This window comes from Sturnira hondurensis, unplaced genomic scaffold, assembly GCF_014824575.4.
Source record: "Sturnira hondurensis isolate 20B ecotype Veracruz unplaced genomic scaffold, ASM1482457v3 Scaffold0023817, whole genome shotgun sequence".
NCBI classification, from domain to species: Eukaryota; Metazoa; Chordata; class Mammalia; order Chiroptera; family Phyllostomidae; genus Sturnira; species Sturnira hondurensis.
The window spans coordinates 859,979-876,558 of NW_028096448.1; the positions used below are offsets into that span (position 1 = coordinate 859,979).

The 16,580-nt window shown below is 41.0% G+C and overlaps 1 protein-coding gene across 2 annotated transcripts in view; it reads right to left on the minus strand.

Annotated features, from left to right (window-relative positions):
* Positions 1-16,580, minus strand: part of ADTRP (androgen dependent TFPI regulating protein) — a 99,051-nt gene that overhangs the window by 19,640 nt on the left and 62,831 nt on the right. The gene's annotated exons all lie outside the window — the stretch shown is intronic.

Genomic DNA, 16,580 nt, shown 5'->3' on the forward strand with positions numbered 1-16,580 from the left:
AGAACATGTCCTTTAAATGCCCAAGGACCTACAGTGGCTCTCTATCACTTACCATACTGATCCAAACTCCTTTGTCTGGCAACCAAGGTTCTTTGTAAAGTTCTGTCACTCTCTCTTGTTCTTGTTACTGCCTGCTGCTTCCCTCTCCTAACACATATGTGCACACGCATATGAATGTGCACACACACACACTCCTCTGCTGGAACAAAGTTGTTTCCTTCATCCTTATTTGTACCCAATATGCTTACTCTCACCTTCGGACATACTTCTGTTCATGCCTCATCTGTATGAAATGTGTCTTCTCTCCCTTTATTCACATGGTCCATGCTCTTCACAACCTATGCAGTCTTCCATGATGCTATCTCTGAATTTCCCTCTTACTAACGTCTTTTAGTCAATTTGATTGCATTTATAGCCTGTGCCGTGTAGTCGAGCACTTATGGTGTGCATCTGTGTAAAATCTTGGGGGCCAGAGAACACATCTCAGCCCGTCTCTGCATTTCCATTGCACTTGGGTCTGTGGAACCATCCTGTTGACAAGAGGTAGGTGCTGTGGGATGTGTGAGAGCCTCCCTCTAAAACCCTCTCTGTCCTCCCCACTCCTTCCATGCTTCATCCTCTACTTCACAACCATCTGCCTTCTCACATCTTTTGAATCCTTAACACTACTTTTATACAACATAATGTAATCAAGGAAATAAGCCTTTAGTAATAGTGGTGTTTTCACATTGAAAGACCACTGAGGCCTGCTCCCCTCTTAGTGATTGGAAATGATCTGAGAAAGGTAGGTAACTTGAGTTTATGTGAAATGTCCTTCCATTTATTAAACACATTAAGTGAACACTTCTGCCATACTCTGCACTTATGGGGAATGCTAAATAATGTATTTTACAGTTTTTACATTTACACCTGTCATTCTTCTTTCATCTCTCTTATATCCATAGCCTTTACCTGCAAAGTCCATCCTATGCCTGCTCCTGAGCCCTGAGGCAGCTATGTCAGCACGTTCACTGCGGGAGCACCCAGTACTTAGGAACATCACAGTGCCCTTATCACCCTGCTCCCATGCCCAGCCATGCTGCTAGAACTCTGAGCACTGGCTGTGGATGGCCCTTGTTGTCAGTTCTTGTGCTTGGGGGCAGCCCCAGGAGTCAGTAGCTTCCTCTGGCCTTAACTTGCCTAGCTAAGGTACAGCCAGTCAGAAGATTAAGACTCTTACTTGACAGGAGATGAGACAAGTATTGACAGGGCAAGGGTGGAATGAGAAGGAGCAAGCCTTAAGTATAGAGTATTTACTGGGACTCCTGGGGGAACCCTACCAAAGCTGCCTGCCATTGGGGAAACACAGAGTAGTTAGGCCTCTTAAAGGCCTTGGGTACCCACATTTTAGTAGCAAAGCCTGGAAAAATATGATTTCAGACAAACCGTGCCTTTTATAGACTTTGTCCAAGGTTGATTCTGAACATTCAGACTGGTTGAATATGCAAATGGAAAGACCTCTGACCCCACTGCCATACATAGCATGTTTTCTGGGTTCGATTGTAGGCTACAGTTTCTCTGTCTCTCTCCCCAATAAAGGAACATGGTGTTTAAGGGCACACACTTTTGAATCTGGCCTTGGGCTAGCTCCTGAGTCTGTCTGAACTTTGGCTTCCTCAGATATGAAATAGGATCATAAATCACACACATGTTTTAGGGGTGCTGCTCTAAGGGTTGAGATCAGTGTATGTAAAGGACTGCTCCTTGGCTCAGTAGACTTCTCGTGACCAGTAGCTGTGATTGTCACTCCTATTGTGATGCTGTTCTTCATGTCATTGCTGACCCAATGTAGAATGGATGAGGCAAAGTTTTGGGATGTGCATAGTATCTGGTGCTCAGACACACCCTGACCCCCGTAGCCTGCAGAAGGATGTGGTGTGCAAGCAGGTGGGGTGTGTTGCAGAGCTGTCTCCATGGCCACCTCATGCCTCCTTCCTCAGCCCACAGCTGTTGCCTATGCTTCCAGCCATGGCCTTCTCAGAGCCCTGGCCCTGCTCTGAGACTGACATGGATGCTCTTTTCACTCAGAGGCCACCTCAGGACATGAGAGATGGGGCTGTCTGCCCAGCAAAGCCACTGCTCCTCCCTCCACCTTCATTCTGCCACAGCCAGGAAAGATCCCACTTATATTAGCAACTATTAAAAGTACCATTACACTGGCCATTGATCTGACAGATTTTATTAACCCTGTCCACAGTCAGCAGCTTCCACTGTCTATGTTAATGATCATTTGGAACAGAATTCTTGGGAAACAATGTAGTGTGTTTGCTTCAAGGGAAAATGAGTTCATGGTGATTAATGCTTTTACAACAAATAACTCAGGGATGCATGACAGGTCACCTCCTTTAGGAGCCTGCCCTTTGCAAGTGACATCCAGTTGGATTTCCAAATGAATTCTTTCTGATTACTTCTCGGAAGCTTTCTTCATTGGTGTCATTAGTGATGGGCCATATACTGTGGCTTAATACCCACTAAAAGGTCTTTTAAAAAACCACATTTTTAGTTGGGCTGGGGTACAAGTGAGAAAGGAGGAAGACCACACTCTGTGAGCTTTCTAAATATTTAGCAACTGTGAGGAGCCAAGCACGACACAGTAAACCTCCTGGTATTTCAAACGTACTTGTATTTCACCTCATGTTGATATAAATTGTATAAACTTTGTCAGGCAGCACATATATTTTTTTATAAAAGAAGAAAAATGCAGTAAGAGAAAAATCAAATATGCTTTCTATTTCCAAAAAAATTCAATAATTAGGCTGAGATTGACACAAATTAGAATGCTGCCAAAAATTGCTGAAAACAGTGACTCATTCTGTATTTCAATTAACAGTTTCTCAGTTTCCCTTATAAACAGTGAAGCTGACAAAAATTAATTATCTCAAAGGGGGTAAAATATTTTCTTCCAAAGTAAACAAAACACCATGGGCTGAAACAATAGTATGCATAAACAGAAAAATGAAAGAAGCTGTCTTTCCTTATCAATTAAGCCATCATTCTGGTGGATTTTTCTTGAAATATCTCATTTTAAAGGCATTAGTTAAAAGGACAGTGTTGTTCTTTTCCCATTCTTTTGTACTACATTATGTCTTTTCCTCTGTCCTTGGTGTAATGCCTATTTCCATTTGAATATCTTGGATACAGAACTGTGAGCATGAAATATAGGTTTAAGTATTAGTATAATAATTGCTATTTTTATCCCCTGGTTGCAAAATAGCCTCATAGTTAAGTACTATAATTTACCAGCCCATAGAAAATTCTTACAAGGTTACGTGAGTGGCAACATGGAAAGTAATGAGCACTTACTTTTACTCACCTTGTACCAGTAGATAAGTAGCTGTTACAAACAGCTTCCTGTGTATGAAGCTAAATCTACAATGAGATACATTTCCCAGGCTCTTGTGAAAGAGGCCAGGCTTAATTACTGAGATAGCCCATGGAGGCCAAAGCTCATCACTATCATGCAGGCTCCAAGGACTGAATCAGTAAGGCTAGAATGGTCACATTCTTATCTCTGAGACAAGAGCACTTAATTTTATTCAGTGAGAGAAATTTCAGGGAGCCTACACATTTTAAAAACCAAAGAACATTTAAAAATATGATCTCTGCCTGTGTCTTCTATTTAATTTTCTTGTTGAACTAGCTCTTGTGTTGACTAAGATAAACAAAACAGCTGCTGCCTTCTTGGACTGGTCATTGAGAGACTTGCTCATTCACCCGCTGTTTCTAGTGAACTTACATAATGTTGTCAAACATAACGTCATGTTTGACTCTTCTCCCTTCACTTGGTTAGGCAACACCTGCGGTGACAATTAACTTATTCCATTGGCTCTTCTCAAATTGATGTCCTTTTCCCAAGTCTCTAAGATATTGTATTTTGTGTATGGTGCCAATACATACGAAGTTTTAAATCAAGTTTTATTGCATCAAGATGTCATTTCTGGGGATGTTAAGGTGGATATTTTTGCTTAGTATATATTAAATATGTCACTTTTTAATTTATTAAAAAATGAAAGCCTCCACCAAATCTTCTCAGGGCCAAACACATGGTCAAAACATCAATTAAAACTTAGATGTAAATACAAGACATGTGAAAATGGAGGGAAAACAAACCTTAATAGAATGCCATGTTAACAGATTGTTATTATACTGCTGGATCATGTTCCTTAAGCTTGAAAACTACATGTAGTAATAGCTGTTTTTTAAACCCTCGTAAAGCAATCTCTTGTTTTGAAAATACCATCCGTTCGCCAGCTAAAAACTTTTACCTCACTCCTTACCACCTTCCCTCACTATAGTGTCTGCCTCTAATCACCTATACTCTCTATAGCTCCTATGCCGTTAAAGGTGAAATAAAGTTTGTATTAAGTCAATCTGCCATGTGGTAACCCTGAAATGTAGACATAGACTAAATCGATTATATCTCTAGGGGAACAAATTGTTTTGTCCACTCTCCCATCTACACTACTTGCAGGGGTCTTCCCCCGCCGCCCCCCCCCCCAAATACTAGAGTGTTGTAGATCACTAGATTTGTAAAAATACCTTTTTCCTTGTTCTAGGAACTCAAGTGAGTAGGCTAAGCACCACTCTAGTTAAAGAGTCAATGTTCAAATGCCTGGGTAAGAGGGACTGGGAAGATAAACCACTCACAGGAAGAGCCACACCATCTATATATAGGTGAGCTGATACAGCCCAGCCTGCTAAAAATTCAAAAACAGATATTAAAAACCATTAGTTTTATTTACTGCAGAGTAATAATGTTTGCAGTTTACTCTGAAATGCACCAAATTAAAATGAGTTGACAGATGGATAGATGCACACAACTGGTACAGTAAACTATTAATAGTAGAACCTAAGTGGTGGGTAATGCAAGTGTTCACTGTAAAATTCTTTAAGCTGTGCTTTATGTTAAAAATTGTTTGTAATAAAATATTTGAAGAAATACAAATAGTCTTTACAGACCTGGAAAGAAAAATGAATGCTCCATTGGGCCAAAGAAGAAAAGACTGCCATTATTCATGAACTTGTGTGTGAATTGAACAGGTGGTTAAATGATAACTTTCTGAATCTTCTAAGTAGAGTTTCCAAGTGATTTTTTACTACCTACACTGCTTTCCTATGGGTTAATATGTAATCTGGCCAAAATCTCAAAGTAGCATTCTTCTACTGGAGAGCTAGTTGGCTTTGATGGTGTCCAGCTTGGTGAAGAAGTGGCTGTATAAATTCTACTCAGTTACAGGAAAGACAATAAAAAGATCTGGGATCTTAGGACCCTACAATCAGGAGCGCATCTGCCTCTTCCTGTTCTCCTCCTCTCTCCCTCCCTTTCAAAAGCACTCAAATCCCTTTCTCTAATTTAGCTCTTTCTGGCAATAATAACACCCTTACACACCTGCTGTAATCACTGACTCATTCTTTTACTTCTCAAATCCAAATGTGATTCACTTTCCCCCTCAAATTCCTCTTATAACTGCCTATTCTTAATTTTCCCAGCATCACCTGCCCAGTCTTCACCTATTTTGGTATAATACATATTCAATGTTGCAATTTGACCAACCTTCCTAGAACAAGTTTCATATTCCTCAAAGACCTTCTCTGGTTCCCTGCTGCCTCAGTCGCCTGCTTATACCCCTTCTGTAAGCTCATCTCCCTGCCATTTTCCACAGTATCTCAATGAGCTCCCTCCTTTCAACTCAAACTAGTTTTTTCATTATCTTTGTGCTTCATTCCACTTCTTTCCACAGAATTCCTTTCTTTTCTCATTAATTATTTAACCCATCTCTCCCAACCAGACCCATCTTTGAGACACCTTACAACCAAAAGCGTGAGAAGACACAAAAGAAAGTCAGGACCCAGGAGAATGCTGAAATACAACTTCACCAAGCACAGGCTTGCTGCTCCACTACTATTGAGATTCAAATTTATCAATACCTTTCCAGGCATCCAGAATAAAACGAGAGAGATGAAATGTATACCATTTTTAATCCAACTATTTTTCTACTACTAATTAGACCTAATTAATCAAATAAATTTGTACTATTGCATTCTAGTTAAGGGACAGTAAGACATAGTAGGAAGTGCTATGTGTCCCCATAGCAAAAATAGAGGTCTGGTTTCCATAAACTGTTAAAAATTTCAAGACAAAAAAATAAAACACAATCTATTAAAGGGGATTCTGCCAATAAGGAGATAATATTGTATAATTATGTAGCTTTCTGATCATCAGAGCAGTGGAAGGACTCCAGAAATACTACTTCCTTCATGGGTGTTTTTATTTGTTTTTGTTTCAATTATGAGTCAGACAACAGCTAGTATTTTATTCTGTTTTTAGAGCCCAAAGTGTAGGTATTATACTGTTGGTGACACAGAGATCTGAATGCATGGAGGAATTCAGAGAGTCAATGGTAATGTTGGTGCCCTTTTATTGCAGATAAGGACTCTCATCAAGAAAATCATCCTGTCTCTTGGAGCTGAGCCCCTGGCTCTTTCGGCTACCTCTGGTGTCCACGCTGCATCAACAACACAGCCACATCACATATCTATCCTTCTCATAGCTTTTTTGGCCCATGCTAGACTCTTCATTGCTTAATTATAGTTAGTTTTATTTTTTATACTGTCAGTTTCATGTATTTTTCTTCCATTCTAAATTAAATTACAAGCAATTTGAGGTCAAAGTTCTCCTTTCCTTTTTCAGGACTTCCCTCCCTCTCAGATTTATAAATGTTTTTGACCAATTTTCTTCATTTAAAACTTTGTATTTCAAAGCAGAATTAAGCCTTGACATGGCTTACAAAGTCCCTCATGATCTATAAACTGTCCTGTCTTACTCTCATGCCCAGGACCCCACCTACAACCTTCAACCTGTCCTTACCTTCTGATTACTCTGCACTCCACCCATCATAGTTCCCTCTCTCACCACTGATACATCACACACTTATGCCTCTTTTCTCTCAGCCCTCACACCTTCCTTGCAGGACTCAGCCTAGATATCCCTGACTCCAGGGTAGAATCTGAAGACTCCAGTCCCCTTCCCTGGCATGGCTGGACCTCCCTGCACTAATTCCCTTCACAGCAGCACATTATTGCATTCACCTAATATTGGACAAATCTTCCTTAGAAATAGAAACAATTCAAAGCTTAAGGCTGTCACCATTTTACCTCCAGTGTCTAGCATGGTGCTCAACCTACTCTGTTCACTTAGTAACTGTGGCATTAATGAATGAATCAAGAAAACAATGGAATGGGGTAGAAGAGAAAGAAGGAGAAGAAGGGCGAGTTCTTCTTCACAGACTGGGAAGACTATCCAGTGTCCTAGTATGAGAAGACAACAGCTGCAGTCCAGATTCAACTGACATGGCAGTTTCACATTGGGCTGTGTCCATAGCAGCAGGATCCCAGAACCAGTCCCACTTTAGGCTGATCACCTTTACCCTTTGTAATGGCTATAGATTGCACCCCAAATCCTGAAAAATGGTTACTGTGTGTCACAGAGAAACTTGTAAGAAAATGTGACTTCTGGGAACAGCCCTGGGTGCCCACATCATGGTAATAAAACTGTAGACTCAATAAAGCGGTGTCACCATCCAGGAGTTGGCAACCCTGCAGAAGCTGGAAGATATGCAGGCGACAGAGGCTGTTTTTTGTTGATCTTTGGGCTCACTGGCCTCTGGCCCTCCATTTCAAAATTGGGCCAAATAGAAATCCTCCAGTTTTTGCTCAATATCTTCTTATACCCCTCCTCTGTATTAATCTACGATCTGTCCTTCCTCTATGCTTCTGTGCCTAGCTCCACCCAGCACACACGGAGACTTGTTTTGAAGACAGAGACAGATGGGCAGCTCTTCAGAAAGCTGCTCCAAGTTGGAGGAAGAAGACTGTTCTTTTCAAGAAAGGGAAAGTTTGGGAAGCATGGGGATTTGTTCTTGCTTTAGAGCCACCATCTCTCAGGGCACTCTCCCTTCCTCTCAGATATTTTACCATGATGTGCATAAAGGACTCAGAATGTGTAGGCAGCTGGTTTCCCCGGGAGATAACAGTATTTTAGGAAAGCATCCTGTAAGCACAAGCTCTGGGGCAAAGTTCCAAACTCCTCCGATGACTGATCCCATGACAAACCCGTTTCCACACTTTCTCCTTCCTGCTTCTAGCCTTCCCTTGCTAAACCATCAGTGTGCTCCTGCAGGGACTGGACCACTGTTGCGCTAGAATGACAGTTACTCACTGGTGGTATTCTCAAATGCAAGTAATTGGTTGATTTAGAGTTAGTCTATATGTCAGGCTCCATGAGGGGCCCATGAGATCACTGCGGGGGTCTTAACAGAAGAGGATGAAAGGACTGGTGGTGGGTCTAGAGGTAAAAGAAAAAGAGAAGTATGCTTGGGAAATGCCCTCACTCAAAATCTGTTAAATATTTCATGAGAAGCAGTTATGTTTCAGCATATCAGGCAATTAAAAAGTATGTAACATATGGTTCTGGAACTCAAAAAAATAAAAAAATTAAATTATATGTGTATTGTAGCCCTGCAGAACTCAGGCTAGGCTAGTTTTAAAGCATTATATAGTGGAGCCTCTGAAAGTGATAAAGAACAACAGGTGACCCTGGGTTGAGCCCTTGGAGTCCACAATGAAAGAGCACAACTTCTTGTTTAATGCGAAGACTGACTTTTCTTTCACTCACTCGGTAAAAATCTTTCTGACCTAAAATACTCAGGGGTTTCTCTTTAACAGCTTTTGTTTCATATAAAACTATGTCTCAGTATCTCACAGAGTGTCACTAAGTTGTGTTTTGTTCTTTCAAAATGAAAGTTAATTGTACTTCCCTTTTATTGATATTTAAACTTGACAACATAGATGGAGGCTTAGGTAGATACACTGTGCCTCCTCACACAACCAAAAGAAAGACAACAACAAATTTAAAAACAGAAAACATTCAGAATTGCCAGACCTGCCAGAAAATCAAACTGTATGGAAGTCTGACAACCAAGGAGTTAAAGAAGAAACATTCATCCAGATTAGTAGGTGGGGCATAGACCAGCAGCTGGGTGGTGAAGACTTGTAGCAAGGCAGCAGTTGGAAAGCAGAGTGGTCCCACATTTGTGTGCAGATAAACCAGGAGGAACAACCGAGGAGCAAGACAGATCATACAACCCAGGGTTCCAGCACAGGGAAATAAGGCCTCAAAACCTCTAACTGGAAAAACCTGTGGGGATTGAGGTGGTAGGAGAAACTCTCAGCTTCACAGGAGAGTTTTCTGGGGAGACCCACAGGGTCCTTGAATGTACACAAGCCCATCTACCTGTGAATCAGCACCAGAAGGGCCCAATTTGCTTGTGGGTAGTGGAGGAAGTGACTGAAAGTGGGCAGAGAGCAGAGGAAGTGAACATTGTTCACTCTCGGACAACTCCCCACATACAGTGCCACAAGACAGTGACACAGGTCACCCCGCCCTGGTGAATACCTAAGGCTCCACTCCCTACTACACAACAGGCATGCCAAGACAAAAAAAAAAAAAAGGCCAAAATGAAAGAACAGATCAAATCTCCAGAAATAAAACACCTAAGCAATGAAGAGATAGCCAACCTACCAGATGCAGAGTTTAAATCACTGGTAATCAGGATGTTCACAGAAATGGTTGAGTGTGCTCTCAAAATAGAGGAAGGAATGAAGGTGATGAAAAATGAAATAAAGGAAAATGTGCAGGAAACCAAGAGTGACAGGAAGGAAACCAGGACTCAACTCAATGGTGTGGACCAGAAGGAAGAAACGTTCAACCAGAACAGAATGAAGAAACAAGAATTCAAAACAATGAGAAGCTTAGAAACCTCCAGGACAACTTTAAATGTTCCAACATGTGAATCATAGGGGTGCCAGAAGGAGAAGAGGAAGAAACTGAAGACCAAGAAACTGAAAATTTATTTGAAAACATAGTGAAGGAAAACTTTCCTAATCTGGTAAAAGAAATAGACTTCCATAAATCCAGGAAGCTCAGAGAGTCCCAAAGAAGTTGGACCCAAGGAGGAACACACCAAGGAACATCATAATTCCACTACCCAAGATTAAAAATAAGGAGAGAATCTTAAAAGCAGCAGGAGAAAAGGAGACAATTACCTACAAAAGAGTTCTCATAAGACTGTCAGCTGATTTCTCAAAAGAAACCTTACAGGAAAGAAGAGGCTGGAAAGAAGTGTTTGAAGTCATGAAAGGCAAGGACTTACATCCAAGATTACTCTATCCAGTAAAGCTGTCATTTTGAATGGGAGGGCAGATAAAGTCACTCTCAGATAAAGTCAAGTTAAAGGAGATCACCATCACCAAGCCCTTACTATACAAAATGTTAAAGTGACTTATATAAGAAAAAAAGAGAAAAAATTAACAATAAAATGACTACAAACTCAAACTATCAAAAACTGAACCAAAAAAAAATGAACTAAGCAAACAACTAAAAAAGGAACAGAACCACAGAACTGGAGATCACATGGAGAGAGCAGGGAAGAATAGGTGAAAAGGTACAAGGAATAAGTAGCATAAATAGTAGGTACAAAATAGACAGAGGGAGGTTAAGAATAATATAAGAAATGTCAAAGCCTAAGAACTTATGTGTACGACTCATGGACATAAACTAAGGAGTGGGGGAATGCAGCTTGGAGGAGCTGTGCAGGGTAAAGGAGAGTAAAGGGGAGAAAAATGGAACTGTAATAGCATAATCAATCAAATATATTTTTAAAAATTAATACCATACAAAAATTATAAAGAAACTTGACAACAACAGCAACAAAAAAAACCCTTTATTAAAAATAGATAACTATATATTAGACTACTTTTTTAAATTATGAACTTTTTGCTTGCTGAGAACAAAGCAACAAAAAGGCTGTCTGTTGGACATGAAACTGAAGATGCCAAGTAGGATGATAGATAAGAGTTTGGTGCTCAGAAGAGAAATTTAGCTGGAGAAAATATTTGGGAGCCAACAGAGTGTTGGCTTTTTTTTAGTGGCAATAGATGAGATGGTCCTAAAAGAGTATGAGCTTAAAAACAGGGATCTTGGAGCAAACACTGTGGAAAAGCAATAGTTAAGCCAGAGTTTCTCAGCTTCTACACTATTGATGTTGTAGAATAGATAATTCTTTGTTGTAGGAGCTGCCTATGCATTGTAGAATATTTATCAGCACCTTTGCCTCTAATTACTGGAGATCAGGAGCACCCACCCACCCCCAGCTGGGACTATCAAAACTCTCTCCAGATATTGCCAAGTGACTCCTAGAGAATAAAATGAATCCCAGTTGAGAATCCTTCATTTAAGGGATGAGCAAAGAACAACTCTTACAAATATAATTGACAAGGAGCAATCAGAAAATACGGAGGTAAGGTAAAGAATAAAGAGAGTCTTTTGAGAAAGATGTGGTCCATTGTCAAGGAAATGTATTAAGACATGAGTACCACTCCCCACATCACCCAGTTTTAGAAACAAGAACACTGTGGTAAGCACACAGGAATTTGCTCCAAATTTTGTGTCCAAAATTGCTTGTTCTTCCTTCCAGAATGACACCGCATGTTCCTGTGCAGTCCTCTGAAAATTTGGATTTCAACTCCCTGCTCACAATACTCTTAGACTTGGACTTTGGAGCCCCTGGAAGCTTGGAGGTCAACACAGATATGTCTCCATGGCTGCGATTGCCATCTGTTCCACAAAACCTAAGGGTGGGTGGAAATCTAGACAAGTTTGTAATTGTAAAATTTAGGAACTTACACTCAGGACAAGCTGATGACAAGTTGGCTTGCACAGAACCCTCTATACTTCTGGCAATGCAAGCCTATGGCATTGAAACAATCTTCCCATTGCCAAGAAATTTGGCTCACTTCCTTATCCTGGTCTTCTTGAGAAAAACAACAAAATTTCTTAAAAGGTCACAAAATCCCTTCTCACCACAGGATAGTAAATTGTGGCTTTTATGAGTTCCTAGATGTGTTTACAGAGACACCAAAAACACACAAGCTTTTATTCCCAAACAATCCATAGAGAGAGAGCCCTTCAGAATACCTTTCTGAAATGATGCACTTTTCTGTTTCCAAACTCAGGGGTGGAAAGCACAAAAGTTTTTGTTTTGTTTTTAGCTTTCAAATGTGAATTTTCTCTGGTAAATCTGTTCCTATTGAGGGAAGTGAAATGCTGAAATTTCCCCTGCTGTTATGAGGCTTTTTTTATTCTGCACTCAGACTAAGAAAACTCTTGATTACTATTGAACTGTTAAAATGCTAGGTTCCATGGCAGTCACCAAATATTGGTGGAGTTCCATGTTTCTGGATTTGTTACTGTGGGAAGTTGACTAGTTATTAATTTTAAAAAAAGAGAGAGCAAAGGAAATTAGACATTGAGCTTAGTAAACTGGGGCACATGAACCTGTTTGCTTCACCAGGAAGTGACAGCTTCACACCCCAGGGGATCGTCATTGCTCTGCCAAGGGGATTAATACTCCTCCCTTCCCTGCTCTGGTACTAGATTGTTGCAGAGCACAGGGGGAGGTGCTGGACCATAGAGGCCTGTTACTCTAACTAGCCGGTGTGGGACCATCCAAAGCCCATGGACGCTTGGGAAGTTGATTGGTTATTTTGAAAAAGCTCCTGGTTATAATCTCAGAAGAACAAAGAAGCTCTCTCTCTCCTCATTCAGTGACCTGCACACACCCCATGTGTTCATGTGTTGTCTCTCTCCCAGAAATGCGTGACCATATGGGTCTAGCAGCTGCTGTGGCAGACTATGTGGGCTCCAAAGGACTAAGCTTTAGTATGAAGCAGAAACTCTGGACACTGGCCTTGGTTTTGGCCTTGCTGAAGACACAGTTGGACTTTTTCCATTTAGGATAGAAGGAAATGAGACACTGGAAGCCCAGGAGTCTAGTTCTACCCAGATAAACCTTGACGCATCACAATCTCCCATGCATGGATTATTGGGAAGATTTCCTTGCAATCCCACGAAGAGCTTGATTTCCATCTACAACAGATTCAGTTTTCACATACATACACTAATGAACCCATTGCTAGTTTCTTTGTCCATCAGTAGGAACCCTGGGTTGGATATTATCTCTCAGGACCAGTTCTAGCCCAGCAATGAAGAGGATGGGGGAAATTGACCTTCCACACACTTCACAGTGATAAAAAGTGATCTCACCTTTAAAAGGAATGCAATCAACAAAACAAACAAGCAAGCACAATATAACCAGAGACATTGAAATTAGGAACAAATTGACAGTCACCAGAGGGGAGGTAGGCGATAATGGGGGGGGAAGGAAAAGGGTTTTCAGGAACAACTATAAAGGACACATGGACAGAACCAAGGGGGATGGGATCAGCAGGGAAGGTGGGGATGGCTGGGGTTGGGGGGAGTCGTGGGGGGGAAAATGCAGACAACTGTACTTGAACAGTAAAAAAAAAAACCAAACTATTGTTTTAAACTGGTTCCTTTGACTACTTTTCTTTCATCTGGTTACCTCTGAGGCCATGTCTTTATTTTTCCTGATTTCAATCTTTGCCACCTTTCTTCCTCGATTCAAGGCTTTTTAGAACTCTCTTTGGTTACATGAGTACCCAGTTACCTAATTAGTTCTAAGAATGGTGGTAACAGAGGAAAGTGTAAGCCTGGAAATGGTTCTACTGAAGAGCGTCCACCCTTGAGCCACAGTCAAAATCAGAACAAACATCATCTCTTCTTTAATAAAATTTGTGCAACTATTTCAACATAGTTGAAGACTCTGCATCTTTTTCAACATAAATCAGTCACTAATACATGATTTTTGATATAACAACTAAAAACCTTGTAGATACTTCAAGAGACAAATACTTCCTCTCTGAAATTTCCTCACTTAAAATTTTTCCTATAAAAGTACACCTCAAAATATCGAAGCATATAATGTCAGCCACAGATTCTAAGGCATGACTACTAAAGGCTTTCTCTCTGCCTTCAATGTCCCCTGGCCCCAGCACATCCCACTCTACTCCTAATGAGGAACTCTGGAATCAATCAAGGGCACAGAGAAACTACCTGAGTAATAAGAGATAAAGACCTCACTCATTCTTGTATGCAGCAATTTTTAGTAAGTTCCTACCCCATGCCAGTCTGTGTTAGGTTGGGGATTAAATGGCAAACAAATACAGTCCCTGTCCTTGTAGTCCTTGTGGTCTAATCAGCAAGATTTTTTTTTTAAACGAGCAAAAAACTACACAAATACCAATTGTGGCATGTTGCTCTGAAGGACACAAACAGGAATCTATGCATCAGAAGAAAAGTGGAGGAACATTAAATAAAGTAATCAGGGAAGGCCAATGTGAGGAGGTCATTCTTAAGCTGGTTGCTCTTTAACACTATAGAGTAACAGGAAGGGGAACTCTTTTCCAATTTACAGTTGACCCTTAAATAACACAGGAGTTAGGGATGCTAACATGCCCCCACACCCCATAGTCAAAAGTACACATGTAATTTTCGACACCCCAATAACTTAATTGTCCTTTGGTGTCTGTGGGGAAGTGGTTCTAAGATCATTGTAGACATCAAAATTTGTTGATGCTCAATGCATATAGTCAGCCCTCTGCACCCATAAACTCCCAACCATGGACTGACTGGGAAAAAAAAATCTTTGTATAAGTGGCTTCATGCAGTTCAAATCCAAGTTGTTCAGGGATCAAAGCACAGTTGTTTAACTATACTTTGTTGCTGTATGGAGAAGGTTGAGAATAGAAGCAGGGAGACCAGTTTAGTGGTGTTGTGTGGAGAAAGTGAAGGTAGACACCAAGTATTAGCAATGGAACCAGGAAGTGAACAGATTTGTTATGTACTTTGGAGGTAGAAGGGACAAGATTAGCTAACAGATTGAATATAAGGGTGGTGGGATGGAGGGAGGTGGCAAGGTCAAGGCTGATTTATGTCTTGAGCAATTGGGAGAATGGTGACCCCTTTTCCTAAGAAGGAGCCCAGGACGACTTGATAGTGAGTATTACATGTCCACTTCTGGACAAGCTGACTCAGAGATGGGCTGATACAGCAATGTCAGGTAGACAGAGATGCAAGTCTGGAACTCAGAGATCTGAGCTAGAGACTCAGCACAATGATAGAATTAAATCCATGGGGATGGATGTGTGCTACTGGGAAAAGAGTACCAGCAAAGCACATGGCCCAAGGCAAGCTTGGAAGAAAACGACCATTTAGAGGGCAAGTAGAGGACACAAGCAGAGATTGAGGTTGGAGGAAAACTACGTAGTGTGCCATCAATAGAGCCGAAAATCAGAATTTCAAAAAGGAAGATGTCTACTGTGATGAATGCTGCTGAGAGTTAAGTAAGATGGGGGGAGGAAATCAAAAGCCATGGACTTGCAATAATGGAAACAACCAGTAAGCAGAGTAAGAGGAATGAGCAGAACAAGTACAGATAAAACATATAGGTCTGGGGCAATGCTCTTGACCTCTGTTCCATTCAGAGAGACGTACATTCTTTTTCGTATGGTGTGAATGGCAATGTCTCTGTCTTGAAGGAAACTAATTAGCCTACCCCACAACCACCCCTCTGCCCCCCAAACACTGATGACAGTCAGGGCAGGGCTCAGGAAGATGAAGTTATAACTTGAGGTTCACCACTGCCTCAGGTGGCAGAAAGAAGCCATTTGCTTTTTCATGTCTTTCCTCTCATCTCCTCATAGAGGAGGCAGTTCAAAAGGCTGGATGCCAGACAGTAACTCCCAGAAAAGTGACCCACTAGGAAGCTTTCATCTTACTTCTAGTGAAGCTTTAAGTTTAAGAGACAATTCAGTATCATTTACCAGAATTCAAGGGAGTGGCAAATTGTGGGGTGAGAGGTGGGAAGCACCACCTCTGTTGACAAAGTCTCCTTTGTTATTAGGTCATTAGGTATCTTGGGGGAGAGTGAGTGTTTGGTTACTGGTTAAATCTCTCAATGGGGGAAATGCCAGTTAACAGTTAGGACCTGCATGCAGTTCACACCTTCCCTGACCAGTAGGCCCAGATCGCTCTGTAGATTTGTGTGCAGAACTCCTATGATGACATTGGCCAGAAAGCAAATCAAGCAATCCTGGGGACTCTAAAACCCAACCTTGAAACTTTGAGTATACATTAACAGAGGAATACAAACATGCTTAATTGCTACATTACCAATCATGCAAGGCAAGCAATTTGATCATCTTGAGAGATCACTTTACAATGAAGAGCCTTTTCGTAATTGCCAAAAAACTCTAAAGGCTTCCCCACCAGAGACAGCTGCCAGGATTAGAAAAGAGAACACTTCACCAAATTCATCTGTAATCATGATTCAGTATTACTCAACAGTAACCTATGGGATAAATCGTAGGAAACAGGGCTCTCATCTGGAATAAAGGGATGAACAAAATGGAATACTTAATCATTAGTTCTCTTTGTTTATGTCTACCCCTTTGAAAGGTGTACTTTAGAATCTTTGAATTTTCCTCTCAAATGTTTCCTGACTTTCGTATTTTGCCACCTGCCCTACATGTCTGACTACATGATTAACTGGAATAGCCCAATT